Source organism: Lynx canadensis, chromosome D2 (genome assembly GCF_007474595.2).
Source record: "Lynx canadensis isolate LIC74 chromosome D2, mLynCan4.pri.v2, whole genome shotgun sequence".
In the NCBI taxonomy this organism is placed as follows: domain Eukaryota; kingdom Metazoa; phylum Chordata; class Mammalia; order Carnivora; family Felidae; genus Lynx; species Lynx canadensis.
In genome coordinates, this window is record NC_044313.2 from 34,315,469 (window position 1) to 34,331,754 (window position 16,286).

Consider the following 16,286-nt stretch of genomic DNA (forward strand, 5'->3'; position numbering starts at 1 on the left):
AACCCAGCCCCCTCTATCAGTTATTTCCGGGATGTCCGCAGTTGTCCCTTGGAGGAGATTGAAACAGTTTGGCTCTGCATAAAGCTTCTATTTGCATTAAGGAGTTTGTCACACATGCTAATGAATGGTGAGCAGACACAGAGGTGGAAGAAGGGGGGTGGCCTCTAACGAATTCTTCCTGGCTGCTGGCTGATAAGATACAGACAAACAGATGAGTGGGGCCTCTCCTATCTCCTGGACTTAGGCTAGTTCACCTTCCCCAGCAGCTAAGCCCCCAGGCCTGTGTGCTTCTCAGGACCCCCTGCGCCAGAACAAGGCAGGGGCGGATGTGCTGGCCCAGTGAGGGTGGTCAGCTGGAGGGTTGGCAGGGCCCGACCCCGGACGGTTCCCCCACCTTGGCCAACTTCTGGGCTCCTAAGCCAAGACCCAGGGGTAGCTGAGCAACTTACCCAAGGGCTTCAACACTTCAAGAGAACTCTCTTCTCCCTCCTTCACTCTTACTGGATTTTTTTCTTTTGACAAGAGTAGTTCTTATGTGTTGTACAGCATTTTGCAAATAAAGAAAACGTGGAAGGGGTGCCTGGCTGGCTCGGACGGTGGAGCATTCCACTCTTGATCTCGAGGTTGTAAGTTTGAGCTCCACCTTGGGTGTACAAATTACTTTAAGAAATAACATCATTATGAGGCGCCTGGGCGGCTCAGTCAGTTAAGCTTCCCACTTTGGCTCAGGTCATGATCTCACTGTTCGTGAGTTCAAGCCTCACATCAGGCTCTGCGCTGATGGCTTGGAGCCTGGATCCTGCTTCGGATTCTGTGTCTCCCCTCTCTCTGCTCCTATCCCACTTGTGCTCTGTCTCTCTCTAAAAATAAAAAAACAAAAATTTTTAAAAATTAAGAAAAAATCTTTAGAAAAAGAAAACAGAAGAAAATGAAGCCACTGTGGTGTGATTCCATCACCCAGAGATAACCATTTTCATTTTGCTTTCCTTTCTTCCTTCCTTTTTTATGCATATGTTTTCATAAGCAGGATCATAATAATGATGGTAATATTTATTGAGCAAGTGCTGACTATGCACTAGGGGTCATACTAAGAACTTCACATGGATTATCCCTTTTAATTTTCACAATAACTCTGAGTGATGATGTGATTATGACCCCCATTTATGGAGTAATTAGGCTTAAAGGAGTCAAGTAGCTTGTCCAATGTCATCCAGCAATGAAATGGTGGGGCTAGGATTCCAACCTGGGAGATCTGGTTCCTGAACCCACACTCTCATCCTCCATGCTTTGACTAAATATTCTGCAAACCTTTTTCTGAGTCCTTAGACTTTGGTTTCACTTTTGATGACTAAATGGTAAACTATTGTCCAGATATACCATGATCTACCGAAGCCCCAATCAGTGGACCTTGGTTGTTTTCAGTGTTTTCTATAATACATTCTCTGATGAACAACTTTATAGTTAAGTATTTGCTCAAAAACTAAAATTAGAATTTTGGGGTCAAAGCATATGTATAAATTTAAGGCTTTTGGTACATGTTGCCAAGACTGTCCTCCAAAAGTAATGACCAAATTATACCTCCTACATCCTTATCCACACTGGACTACAAAGTGATTAGAGGCAGCTCAAATTCTGCCACATGAATAATACAATTTAGATTAATTAGGGGCTCGGGATAGCCTAACCTTTTGCAGTGGAAATTCCATCTTCCCCAAGCAGAGGGGCTGGAGCCAGAGGTGGGGCAGGGAGGATTCTAGGGCCAAAAGCTCAAGACCAACTTCTGCTTCATCGAATCAGCTGAATAATTCCAAGCTTCTCAGAAATGCCTGTTCACCCATTGTCACAGGACAGTCACTGCCCGCGTCCAAGAGAAGAGTGTGTGCAGTGCCCCTGAGTCCCCCAGCTGCTGAGTCCAGCTGGCAGCAGCACAGAGCAGGGAGAGCACAGGGACCCAGGAGCCAGGACTCACGGGTTCTTATCCCAGCCCTGGCATTGCTTCTGAGCATGAGTAAGTCACGTTAAGCCTCATTTCCTTCACCTGCTAATGCTGGGAGTGCTAATGCCTAGAGTTCCCCCCCCCCCCCACCCCCTGCCGCACCCTGCATCCCAAACTAGGCAAATCCGTGCCACACGGTCCCCTCCATGTGCCGTCTCGAACTCCCACCCTTCAAACCGCTTCCTTTAGGAAGGGCCTAGTCCCTTTTAAAGGTTTACCTGATGTTAAGGGCTTATCAGACCCACACAGGATAATTTCCTTTTTGATTAACTCAGCTGCTTAGGGATCTTAATTACATCTGCAAGTCCTTTCTGTCATATAAGGCATCCTAATCACAAGGCAAGCCCACCAGTCACCAGTCCTCCCTCACTCAGGAGGGGGGGACTACATAGGATGCATACCTCAGGGGTGGGAATCTGGAGGCCATCCCAGAATTCTGCCTACAGCAGTGACTGTGTGGACATGAGAGGAAATGATGAATGAAGGAATGCATGAATGAATGAAGTCCTCACCTGTGCAGGTGGCAGGGAAGAGAATGGTCTAACCGGGCACTAACTTTGGGATATACCCTAGAAATCAGAATTGGACAGACCCCGGGTTCACTTCACTCTTCAAGGAGCAGGGACTGTGATAGCTCCCCCCTTCTCCCCAGAGAGCTTACAGAGAAGGTGAATGTGTGATTTGTTCTCTGAAGTTTGGAGCAGGGGTAAGTGATCATAATCCAGACTGGAGTAAAAAAAAAAAAAAAAAAAAAAAAAAAAAAAAAAGAAACGGCCATACTCTCTTTGTAAGGCAACAAACTTTGATTCCAAACCCCATTTTCCACTTCCCTTCCCTTCTCCCACCTTCTGAGTGTTTATACTGTCCCCCCCCCCCCAGAGGAGCGTCCTCTCACAGAGAGCCACTCTGCCTGCTCAGAGAATCCACCTGAGAAAGCCATATACATTCATTCACCCAGCCATTAGAGACTATCCAGGAAGCCACCACCACCCACACTGAGCAAGTCCATGAAGAAAGGCAGGGCCCTCAGCGCCGTTAACTCCAGGTCTCCTCTTTGTAGCCCATAGAATCACCCTAATCCATGACCACATTACTCCTGAGTATCACATGAGCCCAGAGGGTTACACAGGAGCCAGAAAGAATATTCTCAGGGGGAGAGGCTGAGGCCACTTCACCATCGTTTGCCTTTCCCTGAGACCAACCAGGGCCTGGTGGTGACCATCTCAGATCCCCCCATGTATAACTCAGGATGCTTTCCTCATCTAGGGGACAAGAGGGAGGGCCATCCTGGTCTGTAGCCGGTGACAAGACGCCTCACTCAGCCTCACTCATGCTATCAACCTCAGGCACAGGAGTCCTGCCTCTTTCCGAGACCTATAATGGGCCGGGTACCTTTTCCTGGAAGCCAGTGGTATAGCCATCCAAAAAAATCCTTACCCTCAAAGACCTTATATTTGGTGAGGAAGAAGTCTGCTAACAAGATAAGTAAGTAAATACTATAACTTATTAAATGGTGTTAAAGTGCTCTGAAAAAACAAAACATAACAATGCTGGTAAAGAGGAGAGGGAAGGCTCAGTCAGGGGAGGCCCAGGGAGGAAGGAAGCAATTTTAAATAGCGTAGGCGGGAAGGCCTCCCTGAGAAGGTGACATGTGAGCCAAGTTAGGGCTTAAAGGTGAAAAGGGAGTGAGTCAGCTGGATATTTGAGTAGCTGCAAGTGCAAAAGCCTGAGGCAGTAGTGTGCAGAACAGCAAGGGGGCCAGATGCAGATGGAACCACAGGGGAAGAAACAGGAGATGGGACCAGGGGGCACAGAAGGCCTCCTCAGACATTGTCACACCTTTCTTCCACTTTTGTTCAGAGTGAAATGGGGGCCCTTACAGGGTTCTAAGGAGAAGAGTGCCAAGATCCTACTTGCATTTTAAGGACGCCTTATGGCCCCTGTGTAGAAAACAAACTGTGGGGGTGTGCAGGGGTGGGGCAGCCTCCCTGGGCCAGGAACAACAGGTCAGGCCCAAGGGGCCTCAGATCATAAGACAGTGGTTCTCCAGAAACAGATCTTGAGCAAATGAATTGAAAGTCGGGGTCTAAGGCCAGCTGACAGTCTGTGAAAAGCATAAGGCAGGAAGGGGACAAGGGGACATGGTTCCCAGGACCTCAGGAAGCTGGATTGTAGCTAATGGATCAGCCAAGTAGAAAGAAGAAGTGGGTGGGATTAGCAATCTAGCTGGCCCGCAAGCCAGTAAAGCCTCTTTCAGGAGCCTTCAGGCAGATGGTATTTGCCCTCTTCCCAAGCACTGTTTTGTTTTGTCCTTGTCCACTCACCAAATACCTACGGAGCTCCTACTGTGTAGCAGGTGCCTTGAACACAAAGCAGTAAACAAGACAATCAAGAGCTCTCTGCTTAGTGGGAAAGATAGTCAACTGATCATATAAATAAGAAATAAAATAAGTACGGGTCGTAGCAAGTGCTGTGAAAGATACAGTGTTAAGATAAAATAGCAGGGAAGGTCTCCTAAAGAGGTGATAGTTCAGGTGAACCTGGGCAAAGACCCAACCACCCAATCGGGGAAGAAGAGTATTCCAGGCAGAGAAAAAACAGCATGTGCAAAGGCCCTGGGCAGGGGCAATCCACAGCATTTCTAGGAACCAGAGGGAAAACTCTATGGGTTAGAAAATGACACAGCAGCCTTGGTACTTCCTGCTTAGGCAGTACGGGGCTGTGGGGGGCTATGAGGAGAAACAGGTTGCAGCTGCCAGGGTGCTGGGGGTGGATGTGGGTCCTGAGCTCCGGCCATGCTCACTCCAACAGAGACCCCAGAAAATAACTGTCAGCACCAGTGGTTCCCGGACTGACTCTGAACAAAGAGCAAAGGGCACCAGTAACCATTGCTAAATGGTTCAAACATTTTAATAAGCTTGTACCTGAAAATGTGATCTGGAGTATAGGAGCTTGCTAACTGTTCTTTACCCTGTGAGAGTCACATTGCTGCTCAAAAACAGAGACAGGAGAGAATATAGACACTGTATTCTTTCCAGGTAGAACTCCAAAATAAAAGAACTCTATATCTATATTTTTAGCTCAATTTTGGAATGAAAATAGAAAAGGGAAAAATAAAATCCACAGGAATGCCAGGTGAACGCTGCCTTTGCCACACAGGGTTGTCAAATCACATAATCTTCCAGTTCTATTGCAGAGAGCCTAAAACGTGTAGAATTAGATAGATGACATTCCACTAAGAGAAAGATGCTACTTCTTTTTCTCAACACAATAGAGAAAAGTGATAGAACTCTTCTAGACGATACAAACAGGCAAACAGCATTACTGACAAGAAGAATCAAAGCACTTTCCCCTTGGGCCTGTTTCCCCACCTAGAAAACAACTCAAGTGCTTCTTCTAGCTCCGTGGCTGTGGCTCCTAAAGACCAGAAGTTGGGAGGCAGATTTGAATTTCCCACCTGTTTGGACCACATGTTTGTATCCCCTTCCCCCCCCCCCCACCCAATTCATATGTTAAAACTCTGCCCTCAGTGTGACTATATTGGGAGACAGGGTCTGTGAGGACGTGATAAAGGTTAAGTGAGATCACAAGGCCCTAATCCTATAGGGTTGGCATCCTCATAAGTAGAGGAAGAGACATCTAAGTTCTATCTCTCTGCCATGTGAGGACACAATACGAAGGTGGCCACGGGCAAGCTCTCCCAGGAACTCAATCAGCTGGCACCTTGGTCTTGGACTTCCCAGCCTCCAAATCTAGTGAGAAAATACAATTCTGTTGTTTAAGCCACCAATCTGTGGTATTTTGCTATGGCAGCCAAAGTGGACTAAGGCATCACCTCTTCCTCAAAATTGGGGGGGGGGGGCTTTCTACAGAGATAGTTGCCTGGCATCACATCCTGAAAGCCCCCAGAACACATGTAGTCTTGTCTCAAGGAGAGCAGCCACCAGAGGCATGAGCAGGAAAGGTTCTTTGGGAAGCTCCAAAACCTGCCTGGCCCTCAGTCCTTAGCCACTGCACTGCCAGGACCTGAGAGCTGAAAAAACTTCTGTCCGTCCCTCTGGGAATCCATCCAGCCTTCTCCCTGCATTCCTGCTGCCTTCTCAGTGGGGAGAGAAAGCCCTACCTGGCAAACGGGCAGCCTTGGATGCGGGAAGCACAGCCCAGGCCTGAGTGGCCTAGGAGACCTGGCCGCTCCTGACTCCTGACGTGTTCCCCCAGCTTTCCTGCTGGGACGTGTGGAAAGTGCCAGACAGGCCCCCATGGAGTGCTGGGGACTGGTTGGCCCCTCCTCCAACCAGGCTGCAAACACCCCCATTTACATAGAGGCTCCCCACTCCTCTCTTCCTTCATCTCCGTTGACCCTTTGCCTCCCCTGAGGCTCACAAAATGCCATTTCATTTCATTGTGTTTTCACTCAGTCAGGAAGGCCACCCTGTACATTAATAGGAGGGGAGAGATAACAAAGCAGATCTTCAACCTTTGTTTGTTTTAAGAATGAAAGCAATTTCCTCAAAATCCAATTTTTAATGTCTTTTTTTTTTTTCAATGTCTCAGCTTCCCTCTATAGTTCTCTCTCTCTCTCTTAGGCCTACATCAAGTCTTGTGCCCTTCGGAGTTACCTCCTGGAGAGCTGTTAAAAAAAGAAAACCACAAAAGCCTTGCTCTCCCCCAGCCCCCCTTGGCCTCTAGGCTCCATGGCTTCTCTCCCTCCTCCCTCTCTGGCTGGTCCATCTCTGGTTCATCCCCCTCCTCCCAATTCTTAGTGCCCCACCCAGCTGACATCATTCTCTCCCTCCGGACACGGACACGTCTCCACAAGCCAAGCTCTCCCGGAAGCAGATCTGGTGCAGCCTGCAGACCCCTCCACCCGGTGTCCCGTGGGTTTCCACTCCACAAACCAACCACCCCTTCCCCAAACCAGTGCCTGCTCTCAGTCCCCATCCCTCTCAGGGACCTCACTTGTGCCCAGTCCCCATGGCTCTCAAGCTGGGGCTCCCTCCTGCTCATCTTTCCCTGACCTAGAGCATCCCTGAGCCCCAGCACATCCACCTCCCCGATGTCTCTGACTTCTGCCCCCTCCTTGACACACCCAATCGTGCCTTCACTTCCTCTCATATGAACTCTTCCAATAACCTCCCAACTAATTACCAGCTGGGGAACTTAGGACAAATCACTCCGCCTCCTTGAGCTTCCATTTTCCTCTCCTCAAATTTGGTGTAATGACACTCACTGTAGAGGGCTGTGGCGAGAACCAACTGTGGTCACAGGTATAAACATAAGTCACTTAGCACCGCGCTCAGCATGTGCCAAACAAATGTTAATCCATTTCTCCTTCCCCCACTTCTTCAGCCCTGCTCTCCAGCATGTGGTTTACCCTCTAGAGACAAATCTGATTTCTAGAGTGATAGTTTGCCAAACACACCCAGCAATTTTCTGCTTCCAATCATCCAGCTGCAAAAGTATTGTCTTTTTTTTTTTTTTTTTCCGTCTGAAACCAAGTTGATATTGTATAAAATTATCTGGTTATTTTGATTTATCTCAAATATTCAGATCAGGAGGATACCTGAATTTTTAAAAATAATTACGCTTTTTTAAAGCTTGTCTCAGGAAGTTTTTATAAAACCAAGGAGAAAGAACTCATTCCCATTAGGCATTACCCTTCCTTCCCACTCTGCTTTTGTTAGGATTTGCAATTCAAATTGAGGATAAACTGTATTTTCACTTAGAAAAACACATTCCCTCTAGCAATGAAATTCTCTTTTGAAGAAATGCCCCCAAAAAGAGCCATATCTTTATATGTGCAACAATTTAGCAAGAAAATGCTATTGATCTTTTCTCGTTCTTATTCTTTCCCATCATCTCTGTAAAGATGGACATTTAGAACTGCACACACACACACACACACACATCTCCTGTGTCTTTCCAGATTTCTTCCAACAAATCCCCACAAATGACAGACCTCAGATTTAATTTAAAATTATTTTAGCTGACATCAGCTGAGGCCCAGATCCTCAGTGTCAAGACGGAACAGAAAACTGCATAAAACCCATAACTTGAGCTGAATTATCCTGACAATTGCCCAAATTTCTAAACCCACTGAGAGAACTACTTTCAGACCGACCTAGAAGAAAAAGCACATTGGTGTACTAGGTGATGACTCTTGGAGTGTCCAGTGTGGGAATCAGGGGACAGACCTTCTGGCCCAGACCCCTGATTGTACCTCTTCCAGCTGAGGGACCATGGACGTGCTGATATCTCTGAGTTTCAGTTTTCTTATCTGGGGTTGTTGTGAAGATTACAGTAATTAACTCGTGTAACGCAGTAAGGACAAGGCCTGGCACATGCTAAGCGCACGGTGACAACAGGAGTTGTTATTATTCCAGATAAAATCAGTGCGGTTCCAAGTAGTACAAACCTGGAGGCAGCAGAATGTAATGACCAGAGACTTTTGCTTAGATATCCTGGGCTCAAACCCTGACTCCAGTACTCACTAGCATCCTGTGCTTCAGCGACACCGTCTGTAGAAAAAAAAAAAAAAAAAAAACACAACAAAGTCATTTAAATTGTACCTGGAATCATGGAAATGTTGTGAAAATGAAGTGAGACAATATGAAACACCTAGCACAGATGGTAAACGCCCGGTGAATTTTGTCTGTCATGTTTCCTCGCGTTCTACAAAAATAAAGTTAATTAACTGCTTCCGCAGCTACGCGGAGGCTTCCAAAGTGGTAGATTTTCCACTTTGGTGGGTTAGTAGCCAAATTGCCTCACAGTACGCCTCCGGTTCAAGCGGCATCCCCTCAGGTGAGCGGATGGCAAGGCCCCTCAGCCGGAAGGAGGGCAGACGTTCCCTCGCGCGGCACGTGGGCACGTGACCTGCGCTCACCCAATCAGACGCTCACAACTGGCAAATCGGACATTGTTAAAGCAGAGATGGGGGGGTGGCTGGAGGTGGGAAGGCTGGCGTCTCGGGTTTTTCTCTCTCCTAAGGTTCATGATTGCAAAATCAACACACGCTCTTTACAACCAGGAGAAGTAGCCCTAGATACATTCAGAAAGTGTGATTAATCTCTTTGCAAAACATCCTCCTCAATTCTCCTCGCCAGTTTGCTAAGTCCCTCTGCAGCTGGTTCTCCCTAAGGTCATAGCCATTGCTCAAGGTCAGCGGAAGTCTATTGTACTCACTCTGTTATGGCTCCGGACTTTTCCGTAATATAAATGCACCACTATTTTTTAAAAACACTCCTCTTTGGCCAGGAACCTTTTGGATATCCATTGCAGTTTTCAATGTACATCCTCATTGACCAAGCAACTCCCGTTTCAGTAATCAATCCTACAGAAATAAAGCACTAGTTTTCACGTAAGGCTGCACATACAAGGCTACTTATGGCACATTGCTTGCAATATCAGAACCTGGAAATAACCTAAATGCCCAGCAATCTCCCCCAATCTGTGTTGTTAATGGCATTTGGTTTGAGGGGAGAAAACTCACTGTGAAAGGTGTTTAATGAAAACCACTACTCAAACCCAGGTGAGAATTGGGAATTTTAGATTCCTTCCAACAATGAAATTTGAGACACTTTTCATTCTCGGGGGTTAGGGGAGGCAGGAAGGAAAAATGAGATAGGTGTGTCAAGGTGGGAGCACCACAGCACAAGTGGGTCATTGTTAGGTCTATTTTACCGACGTGGACAGCAAATCTGAATCCTTAGACAACCCAAGTTCAGATTTTGCTTCCATCCAGAGAGTCTCAAACCACTTAATGCATGAAACTCACCTGGGACTCTTGGTAAACTGCGGGGTGATTCAGGAGGACTGAGGTGAGGTCTGAGTTGGCGCACGGGGTGATACAGATGCTGCTGGTCCGTGGACCACACCTTGACTGTGAGGATCTAATCGATTCACATCCGCTATCTGAACTGAATTTCCCTCATTTGTCAAATAATGTCGTTGATTAGGATGGTCATCCATGTGAGTTTTCCCAGGACTATCTCTGTTTTTGCACTGAAAGTCCTGAGTCCCAGGCAAACCAGGACAGTTGGATTAGGTCAGAGTCAGGCACCTCAGAAGCCTGAGAAGTCCTAAAAATGAATGAAGTAGGCTGGTTGGGGACTTTGGCAAACAGAAGAACTTAAATATCCACTCTCTCAAGCTCTACCCAAGATTTTCCAACTTGCAACCTTGGCCCAGATGATCCCTTAGAAATTCTGAGAAACTCTGTAATAGATTTTTTCTGATGGCAGCTATAAGTGTCCATAGGTAATGATGAAAATATTAGATGAAATGAAATATTACAATGAAAATTTTAGAAATCAATGACTGTCCAGAAACAAGATGAAAATAGTTTAAAGAGAGGGCAGAAAAGGAGGCTCCCCATCGATTCGAACACTTGGTATGGTAGCCAGCCCACAACGATTCTCAACTCCCAGTTTTCACATCCTTATGTGGGTCTCTTCTATCCTGAATAGGGCTAGCCTGTCTAGTCCATAGGATATTGTGATGACAACTATACTTCAATAATAATTTTTTTAAAATAGGACACTGTGGAAATGATGGGGCTTGACTTCCTAGGCCAGGTCATTGAGGCTTCTGTCTTACTGCTTTTTTAGATCACTTGCTCTAGGGGAAGCCAGCCACCATGTTGCAGGGATACCCAAGCAGTCCTGTGGAGAGATTCATATAGCAAAGTACTGAGGCCTCCTGCCAACAGCCGTATGAGGGAGACATTTTGGAGGTGGAACCTCCAGCTTTAACCAAACCTTCAGAGGAGATAGACCTAGCCAACATCTTAACTGCAACCTTAGGAGAGATTCTGAGATGGAACCACTCACCTAAGCCACTTTCTATCAAACTCCAAAAATTCCCAAGGACCCAAAAACCCAAGAAGTTGCAAACTGGCAGCCAGTAGGGCTGCAAACAAGTTGTATCTTGCCTGCATAAGTTTCTTTTAATGTGAATTAATTACCAAATCTAAAAACCAGGATATTCCCATGCACAACTGGATTTCCAGCATCTCCTGAAAAATTAGAAGCACTTTTATTCCAACAGATCAAGGACAGACCAGAGCTGAGCAGCACCTGCCCCTCCAGAGGGGACTGGCCTGCCCTGTATCAGCACACACTGCCGACCCCCCCCCCCCCCCCACCGCTATCTCTCTCCCTGCCTAATGCCACTTGTTAACATTACATGCTGGCCCTCCTAAGACTCCTCCTTTACTTAGAGATCAGAACCCTTTTCACTGGTGATTCTCAAAGTGTGGTCCAGGGACCAATAGCACCTGGGAACTTGCTAGAAATGCAAATTTCTAGCAATCCAGAAATCCAGAAATTCTGGGGTGGAGCCCAGTAATCCGTATTCCAACAAGCCCTCCAGGGGATTCTGACACATAAGAAAGAACCACTGTTTCTCACAAATGAGGTTTCTTGCTTGGGGGCACTGTATTAGTTTTCTAGGGCTTCCATTAAGAAGCTTAGAACAGCAGAAATTTATTCTCATAGTTCTAGGGGCTAGAAGTCTAAAATCAAAGTGTCAGCTCCCTCTGGAACCCGGAGGGGAATTCTTCATTGACTCTTCCTGGCCTCTGGTGGATTGAGATACGTCACTTCAATCCTCTGTCTCTACATGGTGTTCTCCACGTGTGTCTTCACATCATCTTCCCTCTGAGTGTGACTGTCTCTGTGTCCAAATTTCCCCTTCTAATAAGGATTCCAGCCGTGTTGGATTAGGGCCTACCCTAAGACCTCAATTGAAGTTGATTATCTCTGTAAAGACCTTATGTCCAAATAAAGTCATATTCCGATGTCCTAAGTGAGGGTTAGGACTTCAACATATCTGGGCGGAAAGGTGGGGGGAATACAATTTACCCATAACAGAAACCATTTTCTGCTGGTCAGCAAAAAAAAAAAAAAAAAGACAAAATCCTGATGATCTGGCTCTACCAGTGTGCAGACTGAGCCCTCGGCCGCACCAGAAATGCCAGAAGTCTGTACCTTCAGCCAGGCTTCATGTCCGATCCTTGAGGGCCACTCAACTCCAAGTTCTCAAGGCACCTGTGAGAGCCCGGGCACTTTCAGAGACACAGGAGTAAGAACCTGGAAGCAATTTGGTCTCAAATAATCGGCTCACCTGCCCTTTTTCCCTGGCACATGTATAAACAAAGAATACGATTTTTTAAATTGAGGGCTAATCATAATGTATCGAGCACTGAACTGCCAGTCCTAATTCTGTGTTGTGACTTTAAATTTCTTTGAGCCTCAGATTTCTCAGGTGTACACCGAGGGGTTTGGATGACCTGTCTGTAATCTCCCTTCCAGCTCCAAAAGTCTGTGACTAATTGACATTAAAGGAACTTTCCATTTCAGAATACCTAATCCCCTCCTCTATCATTGCATAAGCCACTGTTAACGTTGACTGTATGACTGTATGTAATGAATCAATTCATGTGTTTTGTCAAATATCTATTATAAGCAAAGCCCCTTGTCTTCTTTTCACAATGCATTTGAGCTAAGTGAACCCATTAGTGACTTCAGATAAAAATCTGGAAGCATCTATGGTCAAAAATGAGTGAGTAGCTTTCCAACCCCCCCGCCCCCCGACGGACAACGGAGGGGACTGGCAGTCGTGAGAACTGCAGTGTGGGTCAGCTTCTGTGCTGCAGGGGTCCGGTTATGAGTACTGCAACATGATAACCCTCGCCAAGAAAACCCACCACGTAATCCAGGGCTAAGTTTCCACCCTGTCCCAGGTTTCTAACTCAAGTTGACTCTACTTCAAAAGAAGGAGAGCTTGTTTGGCCTAATACCCATGAAGTGCCGATTTCAGGAACACAACATGCTGTTAAACCACAGCCGTGTAAGCTTGCGGCCACTGAGATTTTCCAAGGATGAGTTTCACTTTTCAAAGAAAAACATGGCACCGCAAAGCCGGAGAGACATGAGGTGACGGGTGTTGGTTGGCCCCAAGAAGCCTTCTCTCCCAAAGAACACCTACTATGCGTGGGTGTGTTCTGGGTGGGGGCCAAGGGAGGCACAGGAGGGCGGGCTCACTTTCCAGCCATGAGACAGTGGCTGCCTCAGACTAGCTCTCCAGAGGGGAAGAGAAAGGACAGCTGGGCAGAGTCGGGCGTGGACGCGTGGCATCGTGGAGGCTGGGGAGCACTGGGGAAGGTGGCAGGGTGTTACAACCCTAGAAGCTGGGTCAAGTGGATGCTCAGCAAGACACAGCCGGGCGAAGCCCCGCTGCCAGAGCAGATGCAGAAGCTGGAGCTGGAAGCGCTCGGCCACAGGGCGGGAGGGAGGGTTCCCAGCAATCCACACAGGGGACTCAGTGTCTCTGTGAGATCACACGTCAGGCCCCCTGGGCTCCCACCTTCATATTTGGCTCCCAAGTTTGGCAGAATGGTCAACAAGAGCTGCCGAATGCCACTGGAAGATGACGCGGGGATGTCCTGTCTCCCTAGATTGGAGTTCATCTGCATTTCAAAGGAAAGTGAGTAGCTGCGGAACTAATACAGAATCAAAACTCAGAGAATCACGACTCTTTAATTTTGTGAAGGAACTAGGGGGTGATTGAACCTAACCTCTCCTTCCATGTCAGAATCCTTACAGTGGCTTAGTTTTCCAGCTTCTGAGTGGATGCCTCCACTGACAGGGAGCTTGTTCACTCGTAGGGTAACCTGTGTCATCACCAAGGGGCTCTAGTCACCTCAAAATGTTTTCCTTATATGGTGTTAACTTCTTCCTTCTAACTTACCCTCCTAAGTGCATGCTCTGTCCTTTGAAACAGGCCTGAACCTGTATTTTCTGCAACAACCCTTTAACTATTTGAAGGCGGAGCCGCCAAAACCTCTCTAAACATCCCTAGTTCCTTGCATGGTACTTTTGTGGGACGGCTCCTGGACCTGGTTAAGGTCATCCGAACACTGCCCCTGTCCTTCGAAAAACGTGTTCTCCCCTTCCCCAAACTGAGGGCCATTTTCCAGAGATACCAACAGCAATGTAGGTCAGATTGTGGGCTGTATGTGGGTAACGCTGGACACCTGAGCCAGGTGACCTCAAAGACCACAGATCGTGACCACTTCAGGAACTAAATGGTGATCCAGATCCACCCAGGGTGCCCAGGGTGACACTTCCAGAGAAGCCAGGCAGCCTTGACCGGGCCTGAGGCTGAGTACTTGCTAAGCCTGGGAAGTCTGTAGCCTCTCATTGTTTGGGGTAAAAGCAGGCCCCGGGCCAGAGTCCGTGGATGCTGGATTTCATGGACACTGGTGGGGAAAACCACTGGGCCCTGAGGTTGGCATAGAAGGGAGAAGCCCGCCCCCTTGTGGACCTCTGGGGTGTGGCAAGGTGCAAAAGCACCCTGAAACCTCACTGATGAGGGGTCTAGGGGAACAGCCACTTCCTGTCACGCTCCCATTTTACTGGTTGCCTGTGGCAGCCTGCAAGAGAAGTGATCTGGCCTGTCAGAGGGCAGGGGAATGGTAGCAGGGGACACATCCAGAAGTTAGGAGGTAGAGACCCCTGAATCTACTTGTCTGCCAACAGAAAGTTGGAGATAAACCAGGCAGGTGTTATTAGCTGCTGGGGAAAAAAAGCAAAAAGCAAAAAGCAAAAAGCAAAAAGCAAAAAAAAAAAAAAAAAAAAAAAAAGGCAGCAGGAGGCCTTTCCTGGTTCAGCCACTCCCTGGGTGGCCCCAGGCAAATCACAGTCCCTCAGTGGGCCTCCCAAGGCTGAGCTGGGTGAAGGCTACATCCCTCTGAATGCTCACACATTATAGACCCAGCTGGAGGTTTCCACATGCCTGTACTGACAATAGCTTGTCATTGGTGGTGCCACACCCCCTGACTGAAGACAAGAGGGTTTATGGGAGGTGGCTGGGGCAAGGGCACGTGTGGAATGGGAGGCAGAGGGCACCGACTTGGCCAGCTTGGCTTCCCCACCAAGGCCCTGGAGAGCACACCATGACGGTTCAGCATGCCGCAGGAAGCCCCTCAGCCGTTTCTCACAGTGGTCTCCCCTACCTTGGGCCAATCCATACCTTGGGCCAATCCTAAATCTAGAACAGTCACCTCATCCTGAAACACTTCTCCACTGAGTGATGCCTGAACACTGACCCAAAGGTGTCCGTGTCATAAAACATGCTTGCCCCAGCTAGACGTGATCCAGGCCTGTTTAATGTTCAATATGGCAGTCCACAAACATTGATTCTGCCTCACATCCAAACATCTCTACACTGTCTTCACGCAGCACTAAGCGTATTATCAAAGGTTGTGTTTTTAACGTATTTTCAGGGTAAATTCTGTACTACTCTGTAATCGATGAGCATAATTGGGCTAAATGTAACCTGGGAGATTCAAGCCAGAAGTGCTTTCCTCAACATTCTCCAGATGAAAGATAGAGGCAAATTTTAAAAATTGCATTATATTTTTAAACGGTTCGATTTTTTTCCTGCACTATGCTCACAGAGACATGGGGTCACAGAGTCACCAAAGATGTTATTTTAAAACACTTAACTGTCCTCTGGCCAAATGAAAGGTATTGAAACCCTTATAAAATATGGCCTTGTATAAATTACCTGAAATAATGTCCTCAGGCTAATGTGCTTCTAGCTGGAAGGATCTGGGGCAAATATTACGAGGGGAGGGGTCATCTTGCACACCAACTTTCACTAAAGCTTTGGCTGAGGGGCGCCTGGGTGGCGCAGTCGGTTAAGTGTCCGACTTCAGCCAGGTCACGATCTCGCGGTCTGTGAGTTCGAGCCCCGCGTCGGGCTCTGGGCTGATGGCTCGGAGCCTGGAGCCTGTTTCTGATTCTGTGTCTCCCTCTCTCTCTGCCCCTCCCCCGTTCATGCTCTGTCTCTCTCTGTCCCAAAAATAAATTTAAAAAAAACGTTGAAAAAAATAAATAAATAAATAAAGCTTTGGCTGAAACTAAATAAGCCTGTAATTTCTCATTTAAAAAAAAAGCATTATAAAGTTATTATAAGACATTTTAAGTTATTATACAAACACCCCTTAAAAATTAGAGGATTCCAGCAAGAAGTACAATCCAAGTTCTACCTAAAAAGTAAAGTCAGGTGGAACATGTAACTCTAATTGCAGACAGAACCCTTTTCAAACACCTATTTAGACCACCCAGCTTCTGCAGTATTGCCAAATTCTAAAATTGTAATGAAAATTTTAAAGTCCAAAACCTACAAGCCATCAGAGGTTCAGTAAGCAGATTGTGCCATTTCAAAACTGAAAATGTGCTTGCATAAGCAAGTCACCGGGGCTAACCTTTCTGGATAGAGA